The sequence below is a fragment of the Pollicipes pollicipes genome, unplaced genomic scaffold, assembly GCF_011947565.3.
Source record: "Pollicipes pollicipes isolate AB1234 unplaced genomic scaffold, Ppol_2.1 Scaffold_7262;HRSCAF=8765_pilon_pilon_pilon, whole genome shotgun sequence".
NCBI lineage: Eukaryota > Metazoa > Arthropoda > Thecostraca > Pollicipedomorpha > Pollicipedidae > Pollicipes > Pollicipes pollicipes.
Window position 1 is genome coordinate 7,158,675 of NW_023597055.1, and position 22,419 is coordinate 7,181,093.

Sequence of the window (22,419 nt, forward strand, 5' to 3'; positions counted from 1 at the left end):
TGGCAAGGCGCCGCAGGAGCAGGGGTGGGTTCGTCCCGACAAGCACGCGCTGCCAGTCCCGGCTGTTACATGTTGTTACCGTTTCTCACGTTTCCTCACGCCTTAAACGGCATTGGTGGGGGTAAATATCAGCACTATATCAGAGGCACATCAGAGCCCCAAATGGTTACGGTCGTCGGCGTTGCGTTGCCCTTCGGGTGTCCACGCTCTGCACCCGTACGTCAGCCGCGCAGCCTCCTCTCACGGCTCGCACAGCCTGCAGTGCTGCCCCTGGCGGTCGGCGACGGAAGCTGGCCGTCAGCGAATCGATTTGCGCGTGCGACTCGGCGCCTCGGAGGACGGGAAGGCGGGCGTGAGATCGGGGCGGGCGGCGGCGGGGAGCCCGAGCCGGAGTCGGACGTGCAGCGCCCGAGGCGGAGCCGGCGCGCGCCCGTGACGGCCGGGAGCCGGGAGCGGTCTCACTCGGGCGGACAGGGCGGGGCGGACCGACCGTGCCGGACGTCCGGGAGCAGTCTGTGCAGGGGTCCGCTTGGGAGCTGGTCCTGCAATCGCCCCGCGATCGTTCGACCAAGGCTCGGAGCGATACTAAGCCAGGCTGCTGCAGATCGGAGCCTCTTAAAGCTGCCTCGGGAACAAGTGAGTTTGGCTGCGCTCGTGACGTGTGCATGATTTTGCTGTCGCTTTTCGGTAAGCGTGTTGCCGTTTTCAGCAGCTCATGCTTCGGAATCACGTCTAAGTCTCGTCCCATTTCGCTTTGTTTGTGGAGTTGAACGCGATTACTTGGCCCGATCGCCGCGACTGCAAACGCTGCTGGTGTGGGTTGACGTGTGGGCTCACCTGTGTGTTGACGTGTGGATACACCTGTTTGTTTACATGTGGGTTCACCTGTTAGCGCCGTGGCTGCGGCACAGTGCAGCTAAGACGTCTTCGGCGCCGCAGATACAGGCGCAGATAATGTGATGCGGGATGTGGCACTGGCGACACCAGCTGCAAAGTTGGGGTGGCACTGCGGCCAGCAATCTCAGTCTCATCTATCTCATCAATCTCACCTCATCATCAGCAAGTCTAATCTCAACCGGTATATCCCAACCTTTTCTTAACTTCGCCGGGCGGGGAATGCCGGGGCTAGGAGAGCCACGCCAAGTTTTGGGTTAAGGAATGCAGATTTAAACTAACGATCTGGGAACCGGGAGACGTGGCAGAGCGCGATGCTTTACCGTGACCGAAGGCTTTTCCACCGGGCATCCATCCGTGAGCTAACACGCACCACGAGTAGTGAGACGTCATGACGTCACGTCATTCTCCCATCAGACGTCACGTCATTCTCCCCAGCAAAGCGCGCTCCTGTGATACTAGTACGTGGGATAGAAACCATTCTGTGTACGAATTCATAAAAATGTTTTGAAAGAAGGTCATTCAAATAGTCTCATAGTCGAAGCCGCAGAACGCACAGGGGGCTTTCTTCATCCCGACCGGCAAGGATCTGGTCAGCTGACGGTACACCTCGATCACCCAAAATACCTCCCGTTTTTCGGGTCTCTGTCTCTTCTGTTTTCTTCTGATCTAACTCTCCTGTGTTGTAGTCCTGCGTCCAAATCTCACGAAAGCTTCAGGGTTCCTGAGTCGTGACGAAATCCAGGTTCACCGCTCTGCCTTATGTCCTGAGAAGTCAAAACATTCCAAAAATGATGTCAGGTTACTTAAAATTCACCTCTTGCCGTGCCCGCTAGGGAAGTAATGTTCATCACGCATGAGATATCGATAGTGTTCGACCGATGGTCCCCTGGTCAGACACTTGTCCGGGCCTCCCCTGCACGCCGATCGGTCCCCGACTTTCCTGGAGGCCCACGACCAATGCCGGCACTCTTGGCTGCATCTTGCCCCTTTCACAACGTCGATGCCCCCAGGCGTCTCGAGATCTTCAAAGTTTTTTTGACCACCGAGGAGCTCTGCCAATTTGGAGACTCCTGAAAGACGTCTCCAAATGTTTCCTGCCCACTTGACCATACCTCTGCCCTACTGACCGGCTTAGATCCCGCTACCGTGTCGATGATGCCGATTCTCCCAACGCCTTTGGTAAAGAGCACGCGCTCTGCCTTTTCAGCACCTAGATGTAAAGGAGTCAACTGGCTGCTTAAACACGCGCCCGGGTGGCTGGATGAATACCCCTTGCTCGGATGAGGGTGGGGTTCAATTTGACCCCGCTGAGATCTCAGAAATTTAGAAAGCTAGAGACACCAAATTCGCAGGGTGTGTTGATCTGTATGCGTACTCACTCGTGTCACAATTTGAGGTTTCTAGGTCATGATCTTCGGGTTTAAAAGGTCAAACAAAGTTAACCCTTAGGCTCCTGTCCAAAGTGGTCTTAGAACTTAAGTACCTATTCTAAGCAAAGGGCCGTTGGTGCTTATTTAAGGTAAGTGACCTTGTTTGACCCTTTGCAGGTCACGGCAACCAAAATCATACGAGCTGCTTTGATTTTTGCATTTTAATAGAGGTCAAGGATTTCGCTAGGCAGCATGTTTCTAGACACAAAATGTTGAGCAAGGTCATTTTCTGTCAGTGACCTACGGTGGCCTTTAAGGCGTCAATGATGGATGTATGATGTGGTTCCTGTTATCAATAAACTCGAAATGAGCGCCACGAACTATCCCGTACTGGAAGTTCTGTAGTTAAAAACGGGTTGGTTTTCGCCTTTATTCCTGACCTCAGGCCAATGGAATTTGTAAATTTAATTGTTGCGTTATCTAAGAGACTACCTCAGAAACGTATGCTTCGTCTAACACTACGTTGCTGCATCAGATTGAACGATTCCCCCAAAAATGTATTTGCCGAACCCATGGCCTAAATTAGACCTGTCGTAGGTCTACCTTGCTTTTTTGTTTGTTGATTTTTGCATACTTTGCCAGCTGCATCTAAACTTTTTATACCAAAGATCCGCTATTACAATGTCTACAGTTATGCAAGAACTGGCACGGCTACACCACGTCGTTCCGAAACCATGTCGGGGAAGCCTTCGGGGAGGCGGTCAATTGGCCCCCGCCCACCCGGGCGCGAGATAAGAGTAGGGGACCAGGGCCCCTTGAAGATTCACGTGACAAGCGAAAACTAGTCAGGTGACACCTGGAGAAGAGTAGCATGACACCTGGAGAAGAGTCAGATGACACCTGTGGAAGAGTAAGATGGCACCTGGAGAAGAGTCAGATGACACCTGTGGAAGAGTAACATGACACCTGGAGAAGAGTCAGATGACACCTGTAGAAGAGTAAGATGGCACCTGGAGAAGAGTCAGATGACACCTGTAGAAGCGTAGGATGACATCTGGTTACCAGGCGGGTTTGTCCGCGGGGTCCAGTCAGTCAGCTGGAATTTCGGCGCAGCAGCAGGCTTGGCACAACGAACTATACTGGGGTGTAGGGTGTGGGTCTCAACTTCAGTGTTGGGTTGTTTACTGTGATGCAGGCAAGCCACTACGATCAGATTGCGTCAACATACAAAGATTTGACTGATGAAGGGCTGCATGGGGATATGTACTTAACATGGAAATAAGTCGGCATTAGCAGTGGATTACAGCTGCCTACTGGCACGAGCCTGGTGCTGAGGGCATCTCACGTTGACCCTGCTTGGCAGCCAGTTCCTGGTGGACAGCCAATGGTTGGCTTCAGCAAATTAGGACGAGCATTTGGGGGACAGCTCTTCTTTATAGCCGGAGATTCTGTTTACCCTGGGCTAACGACAACAAACAATACTTCTAGCAGCCACACCTTCGATAGGCGCACTCTGGCGCGATTTCCAGACGTGGAACTGAATGAGCGATGACGATTTCGATGCCTCCATAGACCTTTGATAACTTGACACCCTTTTTTAAGGACGCACCTCAGGATAGCAGCCTTTATAACTCCATCATGAGATTATTATTCACATGGCAAGTTCACCAGTGCTCTAGGGCTTCCAAACTGAGATTAACAGCTTGTGGCTGGAGACAGGCGGTTGGTGGTCCCTGTCGTGTTTCTTAGAGCAATGATAACGCAAATAAGCAACCAGACGCGACCTAGTCTTGGGGGATGCACAGGATATTGTGAAGCGTTGCAGCTTTTAGCAATGCACTCCCCGCTATTCGCGATGTGAGCGCATTTGAATTTACATTGCATTTCAGACTCACATTTGACCGTAGCTCACCAGGCCAGCCGCACTTAAGAGTATGTTGTAGTGTATGTTGTAGTGTATGTTGCAGTGTATGTTGTGTATGTGTGCAGTGTATGTTGGCGCCCGGGTGGCCAGTTGAATGTCATTCGCTCGGATTATAGATGCATAACATCCTCTAAAACTCCGCTGTTGCATCTGACTGAGTGACTAATTAGAAATTGTCTTTTCTGAGTCCATGGCCTGACTTTGATCTGTCGTAGGTCAGCGACCTTGAAAGTTACATCTAAATTCGTGATACCAAAATATTTGCTGTTTAATTGTCTACAACTATGCAGAATTTGGCGTGAATGCGCGGCACCGTTCGGAAATAAGTCCGTAAAAACCTTCAAGGTAGTGGGGCGGGGGTCAAGTTGACCCGCCACCCGTGCGCGTGTCAAGGCACTTTGGACACTGCCCCTGTACTTTGCCAGGTTTGAGAGCCCACTTCAGTACCTTTTTAAAACTATTCGATTACCTGAGATCAAGATGTGATTTCGCTTATTACGATACGTTCCGAAAGATTTCTTATCATCACCTTATGCAAATCGGATTCACCACATAAAAAACGTTAAAATTGGCTCTAAATTTGTTTTATGATAACATATGTACCCAGCTACTGACTAACTACGCACCGGTAACTTGGGCACAAAAGCCCAGCCAAGGCCAAGGCTTTTGTCTCTCAATATTAACTTGGCCCAAGGTGCCGCCAACGTTTTAGCCAAATATCTATGTATATATATATATATATATATATATATATATATATATATATATGTGTGTGTGTATAAACATGTGTATACATATAAATATAACATTTTAGGCATTTATTGAATATCACTATATGCATGTCAGATTTCCGAATGCCAATGCTTGTGGCGTCGATGTTAGTGGGCGGGATACGCAAAGAACAATTCTGAACGCCAAATGATAGTCTGAGCAGCCCGCCGGCAGGCCTCACCTGGTATGACCGCACAAGAGCCACTCAACACCGCTGTTACGTAAGCAGGAGAACCTTGGCTGACTTCCAGCCGCAACGGGCGTGATTGTCACGCTTGGTGCTCGCGCGGAGCCTCTGCAGATAAACGTCCCGCGGATGACAGTGCATTCGTCGACGATCTAAGTAGTCTGCTACCACCGGCGTGCTCTTGGTGTCGGCTTTTAAGTCAGCTCAGCGTGTGAGCAAAGGCAAATAGCGGTATGAGCGATGCGCCGCATCATCCATTAACCAAGCGGGGGAGCTTCGTCAGATAGCTGGTGACTTAAGACTATCTTGCTGGCGAACACTCGACGGGATCGATATGGCTTCTTCAACGGCGCCGCCCACTATACACCGTGCACTGTGCATGCACTCTGCATGCACTGTACATCTTATGAGTCGGTCGGGTTATGTCCAAGCGAAGTCCCACATGCTGAGCTCGATATCGATATTGTTTCTAGTCGCCGTCACCGCGGAGCCGTATCTCCCCCTTTACACTCTGGGGTAGCGGCGGGCACCGGATGGTGGCTTCGCCAGGACATTGTCATGCGAAGATACTCCTCTGCGTAATTATCAGCGATACGGCAGCAGTGTTTGTATGCGATTTCTCAAATTGAAATGAACTGCCAAATTGCATTAATATGTACGCAACTTCCTTGAAATGCCATATCTGTACGATGCTATTTCACATCGATGGCGTGCTTGTTTGTTTATGAAATATTTTGGGCGGTGCTTTTCGTACATAAGCATTGCATTGCTCTCAGTTACGAGGCTCAGATCCAAAGCAGCTTTTTTGAAGTTTTTTTCGCAGCTACATGATCGCTTAACATTCACAAAATGGGCTGAGATGTTGACTGCCATCACACATTATCCGTTTGTGGCTCAGGGGGGCGGTTGGTCGGCACGAGATATATTCCGGCGCTTGTATGTATCCTTTTATTGCATGGTCCATTCTCAGCAACGCATCTACCGCAGACCAGTCCACTCTCAGCAACGCATCTACCGCAGATCAGGCCCACTCTTAACAACGCATCTACCGCGGGCCAGACCCACTTTTAGCAGCGCATCTACCACAGACCAGCCAACTCTCAGCAACGCATCCACCGCAGACCAGCCCACTTTCAGCAACGCATCTACTGCAGACCAGGCCCACTCTCAGCAACACATCTACCGCAGACCAGCCCACTCTCAGCAACGCATCTACCGTGTGCCAAGCCCACTTTTAGCAGCGCATCTACCACATACCAAGCCATGTGAGGGGGCGTAATAGCCCAGTGGTAGCGCTCTGCCCCTACGTTCGGTTGGGGCCGGTTTCGTCCGGTCCGGGTTCGAATCCCGGTTGCGCCATGGCGCCAGAGCGTCATTTCAGTCGCTGGTGCTCCCCAAAAGCGTACGGGACGACTCACATCACGCTCTCTGAAAAGGACCAAACAATGCCTAAGAAAATGAAATACTATGCGAGTCTGCGGGACGTTATATCAAACTCATCGCGCCCTGCGTTTTAAAATTATCGTTAAAACTCACTTTATGAAAAGTCAATGTGGGGCTTAACGGCAATAGCGGTCTTGCTCTCAGCTGCCATTTCTCAAAGTGTAGCGTCGTTAGGGTGTCGGGGCAAGCCTACGGCGGGCCGCGTCGCTCGCGTCACTCTCGAGTACCACGTCCAATTAACAACCTTCCGTCTAACAATTAGCAACCTTCCAACTAACAACCTTCCAACTAACAACCTTCCAACTAACAACCTTCCGTCTAACAACCTTCCAACTAACAACCTTCCGTCCGCCCGTTCCTGCGAAACATGTGGGGGGGGGGGGAGGGGGGGGGGGCAACAGAGCTGCACTTCATTCAGGTGTGTGTGCACCTGAAGTGAGTGGGGCGAACCTACCGCAGCCACCGCTCCCGAGCCCAGCGTGTCATGCAGGGGCGCAGCCAGGGTCTTGTTAAGGGGGGGGGGGCTGTCACCAGCGGGCGGCCCTTTGCGCACTGTTGGCAAAGGGCCGCCTCCTGGTGAAAGGCCAAATTAAAAGTGAACGAATCACGTTAGAAATTATAGGATATGGCCCTCTTGGCTTTAAGGGGTACGATTTTCTTTCCTTTGCTTTTCGTTTTTGCCTTTTTTAAGCCAGAAGCCACCGGAAGATGCAATTCTGTTTGCATTTAGGAGTCAATAATCTGAAGGAGCCGGGCACTAAGTGAGTGCCTACAATATATAAACCGCTGCTGCTATTCATTTCACAAACGGTTATGAACTTCCTCTAACCAGGCAGCACTCGAGAGCTTTGCTGGAATTTTTCTGGTTTCTGCAGACATATTGAGTGCGTCATGAACGTTTGTTGTAGGCCAAAATTGTGCCAAAATTTTGCATCAGTATGGCCAACCCATGTTCATATGTTGATGTTCAACCTTCCCTCGGAGCTGAGTATCAAACATATGATATGAGACAGTGCATGTAAAAATGTAATATTTCAACCAGCTTGTTGGTACTGAATGGGAGCTTTTAGAATAATCATCCTCCCATTATCTACAAAAAGGACAGGGAACAACAGGGAACAATAGGGATATTCTGACATCTCACGTTTGATGCAAACAATTCGGTTGAAATATTATCCTTTTCACATTTACTCTGCCTGGGTCAAAAATGTTTTCAAAACTTTATGAGATAGGTGTGGTTGGCTACATGCGCGTTCACTAGTTTTCAGAACAAAACCCGACGTCAGGCGTTGCAGTCTCCGTCGGCGGCGGGTGGTCGGTCCTACGACTAACACCAGGCGGCGGCCAACGGGCGGATGAAAAAAGTCATTTCCGTTCACCCTATTGAACTCTAAACAGACCTCTTAGCTTTTCCAGGCAAGAGGTCACTTGGGTTAGGCAAGAGGTCACAGGAGGTCACTAGAGGGCGCATTATCGCTCCCGGCCAGAAGCTGAAGGACCATTCTATCCCAGCTCGCGGGCTGTGTACCGGCTACCATTCTGGTGACGCGGGAGCAGCGACCTGCTCATCCGGGGGCCCTCAGGGGGTGCATCGTACATTGGTCCCCTGTATGACGCGGGAGACTCTCTGACCCGGGAAGCTGGTCACGGATCGGCGCAGGGCTCCTCATTAACGCAGAATGATTCCTTACCACCGCCGGGCTTCCAATCATTGCCAAACAGACGCCACTTCGGCTCAAGGGGTCTCTGGCCGAAATTGGGTGGAGGACCGCCGCTTGCTGCTGGTATCCCTGACAAACACAACGCCCCTTCGTTCTCTCATTGTGGGCCATCATCGGAAGTTCTTGGATATTCTTTCACTGTCAGTGGATCCCGACCAATGTGAGAGGCCGCCCTCTGACATTCAGGGCCCCGTCCCTGTTCCTGTTGAGCAAATGCTCCGCAGGCAGACTTGGGCCCCCTTGCTGACACAGGACCCCTGTCAGGCAATGTGGGACCCTGGATGTCAAAGCGACCCCTCATTACTTCAAGGGCCCCGACTATTGCTAATCTTTGGCCCCGGCCTCATCCCTGCTTGGGAAATGGCACCCAGCGCTCTGATTGACACAGATCCAACTGTCCGTACTGGTGCCTGACCAATATAGGGGCCCATCGACTCAGGCTCCCCAACTGGTGCCAAGGGCCGTAGGACGGGCCATTTAGGGCTTGGTCCCGCGGGCCGGACTGCTTGATACGACCTCCGGCGCCCTTTGGGCCCTCAAATCGGGCCCCTTACTATCGGGCCTGGGGGCCTTTTCGAACTCCTCTTCGGGACCCCTAAAACGCTACCTTTGGCCGACTCGAGGCACGTTGCTAACACAGGACCCTGTTAGGCGCCCTGGGCCCCTGGCTAACGCAGGGGGGCCATCACTGACTCACGGCCCCGGCCAGCGTAACTTGCGGGCCCGGCCCTGAATGGGCAATGGGCCCTCAGGCCTGGACTGTTACGGAGCTGACTGGTTGGTACTAATGGTGTCTAAACGAAACAGGGGTCCTCATCGACTCGGGGGGCCCCCGATCAGCGCAAAGGGTCCTCTGAAAGGCATTTGAGGGCCCGATCCTGCGGGCCGGGGGCCCTTTATACGACCTCGGGCCCTCAAATCGTGACCTAAGGGGGAGGGGGGGAGAGAGACGTGTCGCCTTTCCCTCCCTCTGCCTATGCCACTAGCATCATGCGGTGAGCAGAGTTGTTTCCCAGAACTGCATACATCAATCTCGCGACACTGAGCTGTTGACCGCTTGCTTGCATTATCGGAGGCGGGTTTGGCACAACACGACTGGGCGGATGACGCACCCACAGCCCCCATTCAACATTCTCATCAATCCTCTGTCGCCGTCGTTAGGCGTCCGCGTGGGTCTGTTAGTGATGTCTTCCCTTGCGTTGGCATTCGCGGTGATCAGATGTTGAGGGGCCCAGCAATCATGGCTGCTGCTCTACGTCAACATATGTACGGTTTATTTTTGTTTATGTGAAACTCTGCTTCTGATGCGCCATTGTATCTTCCCGGATGGAGTAAACCATGGGTGCGGTGAGCATTGCTGTAGTGCAACCAAAGCCCGGAGAGCCGGCAAAAATACGTGACCGAGCCATATGTCGGATGGAATGCGCCTATCATCTACTTGTGTCCGCGTGGCGCCTATCATGTACTTGTGTCCGCGTGGCGCCTATCATGTACTTGTGTCCGCGTGAGGCCGCCGGAACCGCCCACTCCGTGCAAGGCGACCACTGGATGCTGTTGTCGTCACGATGTTTTACTCCGTGGCGGCGGCGCTGAGGTGGTGAGCGCCGTGCCGTTTTGTGTCCATCTCGATGCTGGCAAAGGAGCCCCTAATGCGTATGTGCTAAACCACAGGCGGTAGTCACAGGGGCACTGCTAAAGCCCGCCCCCTCGCCAAGTCGGCGGCCCTGGCAACGGCAGAACCCTGCCTTCGCACCGTCGGCCTTGTCTGAGCCGCGCACTTCATCGCATCACAGCGTACAAATGCCACTGTGGAAGTGGACTGAATGTGAATGCGAGGGAACAGATGTGTGTGCAGTGGAAGTCGGCGTTTTCCAGGCGCGTTCCAGGATTATTCCGCCGCGGCGCAGGCGGCTGCTGGTTTCCATGCCGCGCCTCTCGCTTTATTTCGCGCCGCGTACAGGGCCCGCCTGCCATACCTCTCGCGGAACTATTTCTGTGAGCGGTCCCTGAGGACTGTGAGACGATTTCTGTGAGGACGCGGGACGGCGTCCGGTCGAGCGGAGATGCTGAGGCGGCTTGCCGTCGAATGCGAGGTCAAAGACTGGTCAGGGAGATCAAAGATCGGTGTCCTCTGTGTTGTGCGTAGCGGACCAGGCATTTGCTGTGTATCTTGAGCATATCATCACGCGATGAGCGTTCTCTGAAGTCTATGGGAAGGACGATAGACCCGTCAGATCTGGAGATCTCACGGACCGGTGGTGACAAACCAAGTCTCAAATAGACTCGGAACGGAGTCCTTAGTTGGATTAGAAACTGAGAAACGCGTGCAGTAGTGCAGTCAGGGGAATACTAAGAGGAGCAATGGTACATGTCTTCCTTCTCTGGTATAAAATCTCATGTATCACTTTAAAAAATAATTATGAGAGGATAATGATCATAAAGGTGCGCCTGCAATCTGCGGCTGCATCAGTGGCAGACGTGTGGTCTCGAAAAGAAAGTAAATAGGAACGTTTGATGCCGATCAAGGCGTTAGACTGTATACAATGCGCACGAATGTACCAGAAATGCCTGTTTTGTACTTGAAACTGCCATTGTCACATCTGAAAGAAAGGCGTTCAATAAATGACAAACATATTCATGGATGCCAAACGGCATAGAAAGGGCATCTTAATGCTGAACCAGCTGATCCAACCAGAACCACAACAAAGGAGACATTCTCCATCAGAATTCGCGAACATTGCAATACCTGGCTCATCTTGGCGACTGCTCGTAGCCCGCCCCGGACGGTGTCAGCCACTCCGCAGATGCCAACACGACTGCGAGGGGGAGGGGAGATTCGGGGGGGGGGGGGGGCGGTGCAGGACGGAGGCTTCGGCAGCACGTGCCAATCGTTGGCACGTGCACGCGGGGACTGACGTGCCGTTCGAGCCCGCAACCTTCCGGTCTGCTGCTTCCTTGGCACGCATCCAAATGCTATTATAAGTCCTCTTTTTCTGTTTGATAACGAGCAAGGTCGCTGACTGGGCCCGTCTTAACGTCAAGTAGTCGGAAATGTGGCTTCGGCAGCCGGGCCCGGCCCAGCGTGTCACGCTCTCTGCTGAAGAGCTTTTATCTTTGAAGCTGCTAACGGTTTGACACCAGAGCCAGATCCTGGCGATCCGCGGTCACACAGGCGCGGCACAAACACCGCTGGGCATGGGAGAGAGCCTGCCGAAGTGTGACAAAAGTGTGGGTCAACGTGCGTGAGTGGGCATGCATATTGAAAGACGTACGACAAATTCGCCGTTTCGGGAGGACTCTAAGGATTGGCGCCAGATTTAGCAGTGGGGGAAACTGCGGACGTGAAGGCATTTGAATGATGTATGTGAATGATATAAGATTTGTAATCACTTAGCGAGTCCACGAACCCAGAAACGCTTGGCGAGCTTGGCACTTTCAAATTTATAATAACCAGTAATCGACTGGGAAAAGTACAATGCCGCCTTTTTTAAAGATTGGTTTTAACGATTTGTCGACCGCAATAGATCAACTTTGCAGACCCGACAAACCGGCTCGATTCGATTGACAATTTTGTGTGATTTGCTTGTTTTTGTTTTTCACAAGCTGGTTCGAGTTGTTTGTTTGAAAACGGGCTCGATTTGGACGGGTTCAAATTGAGTCAGTTTTCAAACAACGTGATTCATGAACTGGTGCGAGCGGTTCATCAGTAGTCCTGCCTGCCTGCCAACCTTCCATGCTTTATAAACGTACCAATTCATTCATAAAACCGAAATACCTGGATCCCCAAACGTATTTGGTCCCATTTGCACAAGTTTCCATGTCATCTAGGTGTGAACACCATCCGTCTTCGTTTGATGGTGTGAGGGTAACACTGTCCGCCATCATTTCGCTCCTCACAAACCTTGTAAGGCATACGTTTTGTATCATGCGTCGCTTTTGTTTTAGTTCTAGTATGTTGCGCTTCCATTTTCTCTTTTGCTATTCATATAGGTACACCTCTTTGTCCTTCAACTCAATATCCTGCTGCGCAAAGCAGATGGAAGATTAATAGTACAAAATCAACGCCACTGACTTTATTTTCATTGGGACAGGCGATGCCTGTCCGTGTCAAACAAGTGTTTATGTCGAGCAGTAAATACGCATCCGCGATAAGTCGCGATTTTCCCAAATGGTTGGGCGAATCCAGTGGAGAGCCGTATCAGGTCTGATAAAATCTTGATTTGTCATGTAAGTTTGCAGGATCCCGCACCGTGCAGAAACGTAACTGACTGAATCGGGCTCCACCACGGCCAAACTCTTGCAAGAAAACGCTTCATCATTTCCATTTAAAAGTGATTTCCAACACATCCATTGCATGCCGAAGGCCCAAACGCTTGATTAAGGTCTCCCTGCCGCGCTGCGCGGGAATTAATAAGTGCACTGCGCTTGTCTCCCCGTCTCCGTCCCAACCCCGGCGTGCGGTGCCCGTCGCAGGGAATACATCCCAGCCATCGCCGGTCGGCTGCCGCTCAGCTCTGACAAAGACCGCGCCAGGACCGCCGCTCTGACAAAGCACGAGCTCCCTGTCTCTCCACTGATTGGACAGGTGCCGACACTTGACCCCGCCGGTGGGAGCCCGCCCAGATAGCAAGTCGGCTCGGTCGCACCTCCTGACCCGCGCACATCGCGGTGGTCCACCTCACCCGCTGACGACTCTGGGCTGGTAATTCCGTCAGGCATTGCTGATTGAAAAAGTGACCCCCGATAATCGAGCAGGCTCTGACGACGAGGTGCACTCGTCGGGAGTCGACGTTGTCTTCAGTTCACCGGCGTACTCACTTCTGCGCATAGTTATCAGTATGTTCCATGTAGGCACCGCCGCCCGAAGCAGATATTAATTCTTGTGCCGCAAATTGGAGATCACATTGTTCCATTTGTATGAGTAAATAGGCATAGATATATATATATATATATATATATATATATATATATATAAATACATATAGAAAACTCACATATGAAATATATAACTCATATATAAACTCATATATGAAACTCACCTATGGAAAAATGGCCAGAGAAGCGATTCGATATGTTTTGCATCGCAGCTTCTTCAGGACTGCAGAAACTGCAAAGCGAGATACATTGATTCGTTTTGTCCCTTGCTCTGCAATACGAGCATGGGGCATTCGTTCCAATTCACATTGAACTAACTCGCGTTATTCAGCTATGTCAGAAACACCATTAGTTACAGCTGTCCAACTCGGTACGCACGACACGATACGGTAAGTATCAAACGCATGCGAGCATACAGAACTGTCATTATTATATCTTTTATCGGTTTTAATTCAACCCAGTCCGCCCGGCGCTGGCTCACCATAACACAATCATAGGCCACTTCACAACACCTTTTACAGATCTCCGCACGAATATAGCCCAGTAATCGTATCTGAATCACGTCACAACAGTGGCTTCATTTATCATAAGCCCGGTAGCCTTGGGCAGCAGATACTGACGTGTTAAGTCAAGCGGACGATTAGAACAGGTTCAGGGATTATAACAGGGACTATGACAGGGATTACAACAGGGATTATAACAGTGATTATGACGGTGTGCCGTTTCGCTCATGAAAGACCATGATAACATTTTTCTCGCCATGACCTAGTACAGCTGCTAAAATATTTGGGAACTTGAGAAATGACCAGGTCGTGCTGCTCGGCGACACCGGTGTGAGGAAATCTAAACAAGTCGTGGTGGCCCGCCGGTTTGAACAGATTAGGTCACATAGAAAAGACAGTAGTATTCGTCTTATTGCTCGGAAAAAACAGGTGAATGGAGATGTAGTTAGGAGATATAGGAGGTTGATATTTCGGCAACATGCCTTTATCGAAACAATAGCAAAAGTCGAAGCCGATTTTTTCGATAAAGGCATGTCGCCGAATCATCAACCTAACTATACCTCCATTCTCCTGGTTTTTCCGAGGAATATAGTTAAGACTACTGCCTTATCGATGTAAATAATGTTCCTCGCTAATGCACCGAACAACTTACGTGGATAAGATCATGGTGAGGTAGCCATGCTTGTGGTTACAAACACCGAAAACCAGCAACCAGCCAAGGCTCCGTACATTGCAGACGCAGGAAAAAGTCGCCAATCAATATGTGGATCAGGCAAGCGACATGATCCACGTCACGCCGGGGCCACGCCCCCGGGCACTATCTCCGGGTGGAACGGTCCATAGCCGCGTGGGAGCTCGAGCTCGCCCTTCGCCCCGTAACTCGACCGACTCCCATCCGTTCACCCACTGAGCTGCGGCTGCCGCAGGCGCCTGAGCCGGCCGTGGACCGCGAGCGCCTTCGGCCCTCTCCGACGGTGCGGTGCGGTGACGCCGGTGTTCGGACGGCGGCTGACGCACGGCATTCGTTAGTCAGCTGCGCCGCTGGCACGTCGCCATGCTCCGGGCCGGCATGTTTACGTGCAGCTCCGTCGTCTCGCTCCGCCTGCATCGGAGCGCGAGGAAACGTCCCCGGCTCGCCAGCGAGGCGGCGGCTTGGGCGCCTTCGCGCGCGGCCTCCGCCTCTCGACGTATGGCGGAGGGACATCGCGACTCTGGCAGAAACCTCATAACGGGACGGTAGATATCGAGTCAGTCAGAAGCTCCAGTCGGAATGGTACCTCCCACGGTAGTCGACGAATTGTCGGTCATGACTGCCTGCCGGCCATGACCAGCTGTTGACCTAACCCCCACAGGTCACGAACCCCGGACCCCCGCCATCGCAGCGCACGGTCAGGTGGCTGCCCCGGCCGCGGCAGAGACCCGCTCCGGTTTCCAGACGGAAATCTCGGCTGACAGCACCGGAACTGACGCCCTGACGACAGCCAACACGACCGACTCTAGCCGCGCAGCGGCGACGGAGCGTCTCCAGGCACGCTCTTCTGACACCTCGGTTGGAATCACGACGGTCCCGTTCTCGAAAGTGCTGGATGCAGCCAAGGATTGCAGCCTCCGCTTAGCGCATTCATAAATAATTACTGGCCGGCTGGCAAGGTCGCAAGACGTCTCCAAGGGCGGAGCGGCAGCTTTTGATTGCATCAGCTTCTTTGAAAAGGAAGGCAATGTCCTGTTCAAACTCACCCGAGACAGGACATACACTCATTTGCTCTTCGCTGTCGCCTGGGGTGTCCGGTAAACAGCGCATTTGCAAACACATCCGCGCACCATATCCATCCAAGCAATGACCTGAGCCGACAGGAGCTGCGTGACACCAGAACGCCGCCGTCCAAGGCGCCTTTGAAGCGGGAGGAGGGAGTGTATTCCGTGCCACTCAACAGCCGTGTATAAAGCGGGTCGATGCGAAGGCGGCAGCTGGCACGCATCGGGGTGGGGCAGTGCTCTGCAGTCTTCGCTGGTAGGCACAGGCTCAGCCGCAATGCGTCTGAGGGTGCTGGCAGCGGCGGCGCTGGTGCTGGTGCTGGTGTTGTTCCTGGTGCTGACTGACGGCTGCGCGTCGAGACGGAAAAGGGAGTGGCAGATCATGCGACGGGCTGGTCTAGCGAAGAAGCCGCTGCCGGTGCCGCGGTTGCATCCCATGACGAAGCCGGCTTTGGGGCCAGAGTGGGGTGCAGGGTGGCGGCCGGTGGCATTCTCCGCGGCCGAGCCAGAGCTAGAGGCCGTGACTGAGCCAGAGCTAGAGGCCGTGACTGCGCCAGAGCTAGAGGTCGTGGCTGAGCCAGAGCTAGAGGCCGTGACTGCGCCAGAGCTAGAGGTCGTGGCTGAGCCAGAGCTAGAGGCCGTGGCTGAGCCAGAGCTAGAGGTCGTGGCTGAGCCAGAGCTAGAGGTCGTGACTGAGCCGGGGCTAGAGGCCGTGGCTGAGCCAGAGCTAGTGGCCGTGACTGGGCCAGAGTATGAGCCCGTGACAGAAACAGAACTAGAGGCCAGGCCAGAGCAAATATCTGTGGCTCAGCTAGAGTCAGAGTTGAAAGTAGAGCCAAAATCAGCACCGGAGAAAAGGTTTGCAGTTGAGCCAGTGTTTGTTTGGGGGCCAGAGCCAGAGCCAATAAACGGGGGAGAGATGCAGTTTGTGGGGAAACCCGAGCCGGAGCCAATGGACGGGAGAGAACTGAAGGTTGTGCTCGTGTCAGAGCTGGAGCCAGCGGAAGAGGCAGAGGTAGAATATGTGGCTGACCATGAGCTGGAGCCTGAGGCCGAGTCAGACGATGTAGATGACCAAGACCTGGAGTCTGAGGCAGAGTCGGAAGCACAGTGGGAGACAGCGCACGGGACGGAGTCGGAGTTTGTAGCTGTGTCTGAGCTCGAAGATGAGGCGGAGTCAGAGCCAGAGTCAGAGTGTGTGGCCGAACCAGAGTCAGAGTGTGTGGCCAAACCAGAGCCAAATTCGGCACCTGAGTTGAAACCGACATATCAGACGGAACCAGAGCCAGAGCCTGCGACCGAGTCGCTGCCAGGACAAGAGAGATCGACGACTCCTGGCGCAGGTTCAGGGCAGCTAGGTTTCACTGATCCGGAGCCGGAGCCAGGGGCTGGAAGGACGACTGTAGCACCAGGGCCGGGCGAGGGCAAACAGCCAGTTACGGAGCCCGAGCCAAGACCAGATGTGAGCCAGGTGGTCGGTACTGAGCTGGGAGCAGAAAAAGACATAGAGAAGGAGACCGTTGCTCAGAAGGAAACGACTCTTAATTTAAGTGCGAAGCATACCAGTCCATCACCGCACCTGGAGCCTGAGACGGAACCTGCTTACAGCTCAGAACCCCCACTGCAGCCAGGATCGGAATCGGGCTCAGAGTCACCACTACAACTGGGATCAGAATCGGAGCCCGGGTACACCTCAGGATCTCCATCACAGCCGGGGTCTGAATCGGGCTCAGAGTCTTCACTACCTGCAGGATCAGAAGCGGAAACGAAGTACACCTCAGACTCCTCATTACAGCCGGGGTCAGAATCGGCCTCAGAGTCATCACTATGGGCAGGATCGGAGATGGAGCCGAAGTACACCTCGGAGTCCTCATTACAGCCGGGATCAGAATCTGACTCAGGGTTTTCAGTATCGGAAGGATCGAAAGTGGAGTCGGAGTACACCTCAGACTCCTCATTACAGCCGGGGTCTGAATCTGACTCAGAGTCTTCACTATCGGCAGGATCGGAAGTGCAGCCGAAGTACACCTCAAAGTCCTCATTACAGCCGGGATCAGAATCTGACTCAGAATCTTCAGTATCGGAAGGATCGAAAGTGGACCCGAAATACACCTCAGAGTCCTCATTACAGCCGGAGTCTGAATCGGGCTCAGAGTCTTCAGTACAGGCAGAATCGGAAGTGGAGCCGAAGTGCACCTCAGAGTCCACATTACAATCGGGGTCAGAAGCGGAGATCAGGTACACCTCAGAGTCCACTTTGCGGCTGGGATTAGAAACGGAGACTGGGTACAGCTCCTCGTCCACGCTACAGCCGGGATCAGAATCGGGCTCAGAGTCCTCACTGAAGCCAGGATCGAAAGCAGAGCCCGGATGCACTTCAGAGTCCTCATTGCAACCAGAATCGAAAGCAGAGCCAGGGTACAGCTCAGCGTCCACACCACAGCCGGGATCAGCATCGGGTTCAGAGTCCTCACTACAGCCAACAGAGGATGCGAAGTCCAGGTTTACCTCAGAGTCCTCATTACAGCCATCGTCTGAATATGGCTCAGAGTCGTCACTGTCGGCAGGATCGGAAGTGGAGCCGAAGTACACCTCAGAGTCCACATCACAGCCGGGACCTGAATCAGGCTCAGAGTCCCCACTACCACTAAAATCAGAAGCGAGGCCCATATACACCAAAGCGTCCACACCACAGCCGGGATCAGAATCGGACTCAGAGTCCTCACTACAGCCGGGGTCCGAATTGGGCTCAGAGTCTTCACTGTCGGCAGGATCGGAGGTGGAGGTGACGTACACCTCAAAGTCCTCATTACAGCCGGGGTCTGATTTGGGCTCAGAATCTTCACTACCGGCAGGATCGAAAATGGAGCCGAAGTACACCTCAGAGTCCTCATTACAGCCAGGGTCTGACTCGGGCTCCGAGTCATCACTATCGGCAGGATCGGAAATGGATGAAGGTACACCTCAGACACCGAAGTACACCTCAGAGTCCTCATTACAGCCATCGCCTGAAACGGGCTCAGAGTCTCCACTACCTGCAGGATCGGAAGTGGACCCGAAGTACACCTCAGAGTCCTTATTACAGCCGGGATCTGAATCGGGCTCAGAGTCCCCACTACCGCCAAAATCAGAAGCAAGGCCCGGATACACCGCAGCGTCCTCACCACAGCCGGGATCAGAATCGAATTCAGAGTTCTCACTACAGCAGGGATCAGGATCGAGCTCAGAGTCTTTACTACTTGCAGGATCAGAAGCGGAGCCGAAGTATACCTCAGAGCCCCCATTACAGCCAGGATCAGAATCGGGTTCAGAGTCCACACCACAGCCAGGATCCGAAGCGGACCCCGGATATACCTCAGAGCCCCCATTACAGCCAGGGTCTGAATCCGGCCCAGGGTCTTCATTATCGGCAGGATCGGAAGTGGAGCCGAAGTACACCTCAGAGCCCCCATTGCAGCCGGGGTCTGAATCGGTCTCAGAATCGTCACTACCTGCAGGATCGGAAGTGGAGCCGAAGTACACCTCAGAGTCCACATTACAGCCGGGACCCGAATCAAGCTCAGAGTCCCCACTACCACCAAAATCGGAAGCAAAGCCCAGATACACCGAAGCGTCCACACCAGAGCCGGGATCAGAATCGGGTTCAGAGTTTTCACTATCGGCTGGATCGGAAGTGGAGCCGAAGTACACCTCAGAGTCCCCATTACAGCCGGGTTCTGAATCCGGCTCAGAGTCTTCACTCCCGGCAGGATCGGAAGTGCAGCCGAAGTACACCTCAAAGTCCTCATTACAGCCGTGGTCAGAATCGGGCTCAGAGTCATCACTAACGGCAGGATCAGGAGTGGAGCCGAAATACACCCATAAGTCCTCATTACAGCCGGGGTCAAGTTCGGGCTCAGAGTCTTCACTACCGGCAGGATCGGAAGTGGAGCCAAAGTACACCTCGGAGTCCCCATTACAGCCGGGGTCTGAATCTGACTCAGAGTCATCACTATCGGCAGAACCGGAAATGGAGCCGAAGTACACCTCAGAGTCCTCACTACAGGCGGGGTCTGAATCTAACTCAGTGTCTTCACCATCGGCAGGATCGGAAGTGAAGCCGAAGTACAGCTCAAAGTCCTCATTACAGCCTGGGTCTGAATCAGGCTCGGAGTCATCACTATCGGCAGGATCGGAAATGGAGCCAAAGTACACCTCAGAGTCCTCATTAGAGCTGAGTTTTGAATCGGTCTCAGAGCCTTCACTATCGGCAGGATCGGAAAAGCAGCCGAAGTACACCTCAGAGTCCACATTACAAACGCGGTCAGAAGCGGAGATCAGGTACACCTCAGAGACCACATTACGCCTGAGATTAGAAACGGAGCCTGGGTACAGCTCCGCGTACACGCTACAGCCGGGATCAGAATCGGGCTCAGAGTCCTCACTGGAGCCAGGATCGGAAGCGGAGCCCGGATACACTTTAGAGTCCTCATTGCAGCCAGGATCGAAAGCAGAGCCAGGGTATAGCTCAGCGTCCACACTACAGCCGGGATCAGCATCAGGTTCAGAGTCCTCACTGCAGCCAACAGAGGAAGCGAAGCCCAGGTTTACCTCAGAGTCCTCATTAAAGCCGTCGTCTGAATATGGCTCAGAGTCGTCACTGTCGGCAGGATCGGAAGTGGAGCCGAAGTACACCTCAGAGTCCACATTACAGCCGGGACCTGAATCAAGCTCAGAGTCTCCACTGCCACCAAAATCAGAAGCGAGGCCCATATACACCGAAGCGTCCACACCAGAGCCGGGATCAGAATCGGGTTCAGAGTCTTCACCGTCGGCAGGATCGGAGGTGGAGCCGAAGTACTTCTCAGATTCCACATTACAGCCAGGGTCTGATTTGGGCTCAGAGTCTTCACTACCGGCAGGATCGGAAATGGAGCCGAAGTACATCTCCGAGTCCTCATTACAGCCGGGGTCTGAATCGGGCTCAGAGTCTTCAGTACCGGCAGGATCGGGAGTGGAGCCGAAGTACACCTCAGAGTCCACATTACAGCCAGGACGTGAATCGAGCTCAGAGTCCCCACTACCACCAAAATCAGAAGCAAGGCCCGGATATACCGCAGCGACCTCACCACAGCCGGGATCAGAATCGAACTCAGAGTCCGCACCACAGCCAGGATCCGAAGCGGACCTTGGGTACACCTCAGAGTCCCCATTACAGCTAGGATCTGAATCGGGCTCAGAGTCCTCACTGGAGCCAGGATCGGAAGCGGAGCCCGGATACACTTCAGAGTCCTCATTGCAGCCAGGATCGAAAGCAGAGCCAGGGTATAGCTCAGCGTCCACACTACAGCCGGGATCAGCATCGGGTTCAGAGTCCTCACTGCAGCCAACAGAGGAAGCGAAGCCGAGATATACCTCAGAGTCCTCATTACAGCCATGGTCTGAATATGGCTCAGAGTCGTCACTGTCGGCAGGATTGGAAGTGGGGCCGAAGTACACCTCAGAGTCCTCACTACAGCCGGGTTCAGGATCGGGCTCAGAGTCTTCACCATCGGCAGGATCAGAAATGAAGCCGAAGTACACTTCAGAGTCCTCATTACAGCCAGGATCAAAAGCAGAACCAGGGTACAGCTCAGCGTCCACACTACAGCCGGGATCAGCATCAGGTCCACAGTCCTTACTACAGACAACAGACGAAGCGAAACCCAGGTTTACCTCAGAGTCCTCATTACAGCCATCGCCTGAATCGGGCTCAGAGTCGTCACTGTTGGCAGGATCGGAAGTGGAGCCGAAGTACACCTCAGAATCCACATTACAGCCGGAACCTGAATCAGGCTCAGAGTCTTCACTACCTGTAGGATCGGAAGCGGAGCCGAAGTACACCTCAGAGCCCTCATTACAGCCGGTATCAGAATCAAGCTCAGAGTCCCCACTTCCACCAAAATCAGAAGCGAGGCTCAGATATCCCGAAGCGTCCACACCAGAGCCAGGATCAAAATCGGACTCAGAGCCTTCACTACAGCCGGGGTCTGAGTCGGGCTCAGACTCTTCACTGTCGGCAGGATCGGAAATGGAGCCGAAGTACACCTCAGAGTCCTCATTACAGCCGGGATCGGAATCAGAGCCTGAGAACGATTCAGAGACCCCACTTCAGCCGGGGACGTATGCAGAGCCGACTTACAGCCGGAAGTCGGCGCCGCAGCCGAGCCCAGATCCGGAGCTCCGTCGTCTGCAGACGACTGCCAGCACCCTGCTCTGGTGGCTGGCGTCTGTGGAGGGACGTGACCTTGTGTGGGCGCGACCTGACCTCAGCCGGTGCCAGTGCGCGGCGGCAGCCGGCCGGCGGCGTGGCGTGCTCTTCAGCAGCGGTGGCGCCGGCTGTCGACTGTTCTCTCAAGCCGTCAACGCCTCCGGCTTGGTCGAGGCGAGCGTGCCTGGCGCGAACATCGGCGGCCTCGCCGGCGGTCGCTGAGGACGTCCAGCTGTGTTGTCTTTGGTCCATCTACTCTCGAGGCAGATGGCGGGCCTGTAAGAGCGTTGGTGCCTTGTCAGTTGCACTGCACATCCCGCTGGAAAGCGCACTGTGCAGAGGCTTTACGTGTATGACTCATGCGTGGATGTGGAGCCCACAAGCATCACTCGGTTGTGGGGGGTACAGATGTGATTCGCGAATCCCACTTATCATCAAAAGCGGTGGGCAGGGGCGGCGCCTCCGAGGGGGACGTGGGGGACGCGTCCCCCATATCGTTCCATATGATGAGACATTCCCCCTATCCAGCCAACCTTCGCGCATGACAAAATATGTTCCTGGTGCAGATTTTTACCAAGGAGTCCCTATCCCCAATGTATGTCATAATACAGATCCTCCACGTTGGTATGATTACATTGTTCCAAATGCTAATTTGATACTTTGAGGACTCCGAAACACCTCTCGGGAATTTCCCTTTCCCAGCCAGCATTTTGTCGTGACCCCGGGCCAGAGAAGGACATACTG

At 53.4% G+C, this 22,419-nt stretch overlaps 1 protein-coding gene across 1 annotated transcript in view; it reads left to right on the plus strand.

The window, feature by feature from the left end:
- The first annotated feature begins 411 nt into the window (after window positions 1-411).
- Window positions 412-22,419, plus strand: part of LOC119113935 (organic cation transporter protein) — a 43,420-nt gene continuing 21,412 nt past the window's right edge. The window contains exon 1 of the mRNA XM_037238170.1: window positions 412-636. The gene's annotated coding sequence lies outside the window, so the exon portion shown is untranslated. The remainder of the gene's footprint in view (window positions 637-22,419) is intronic.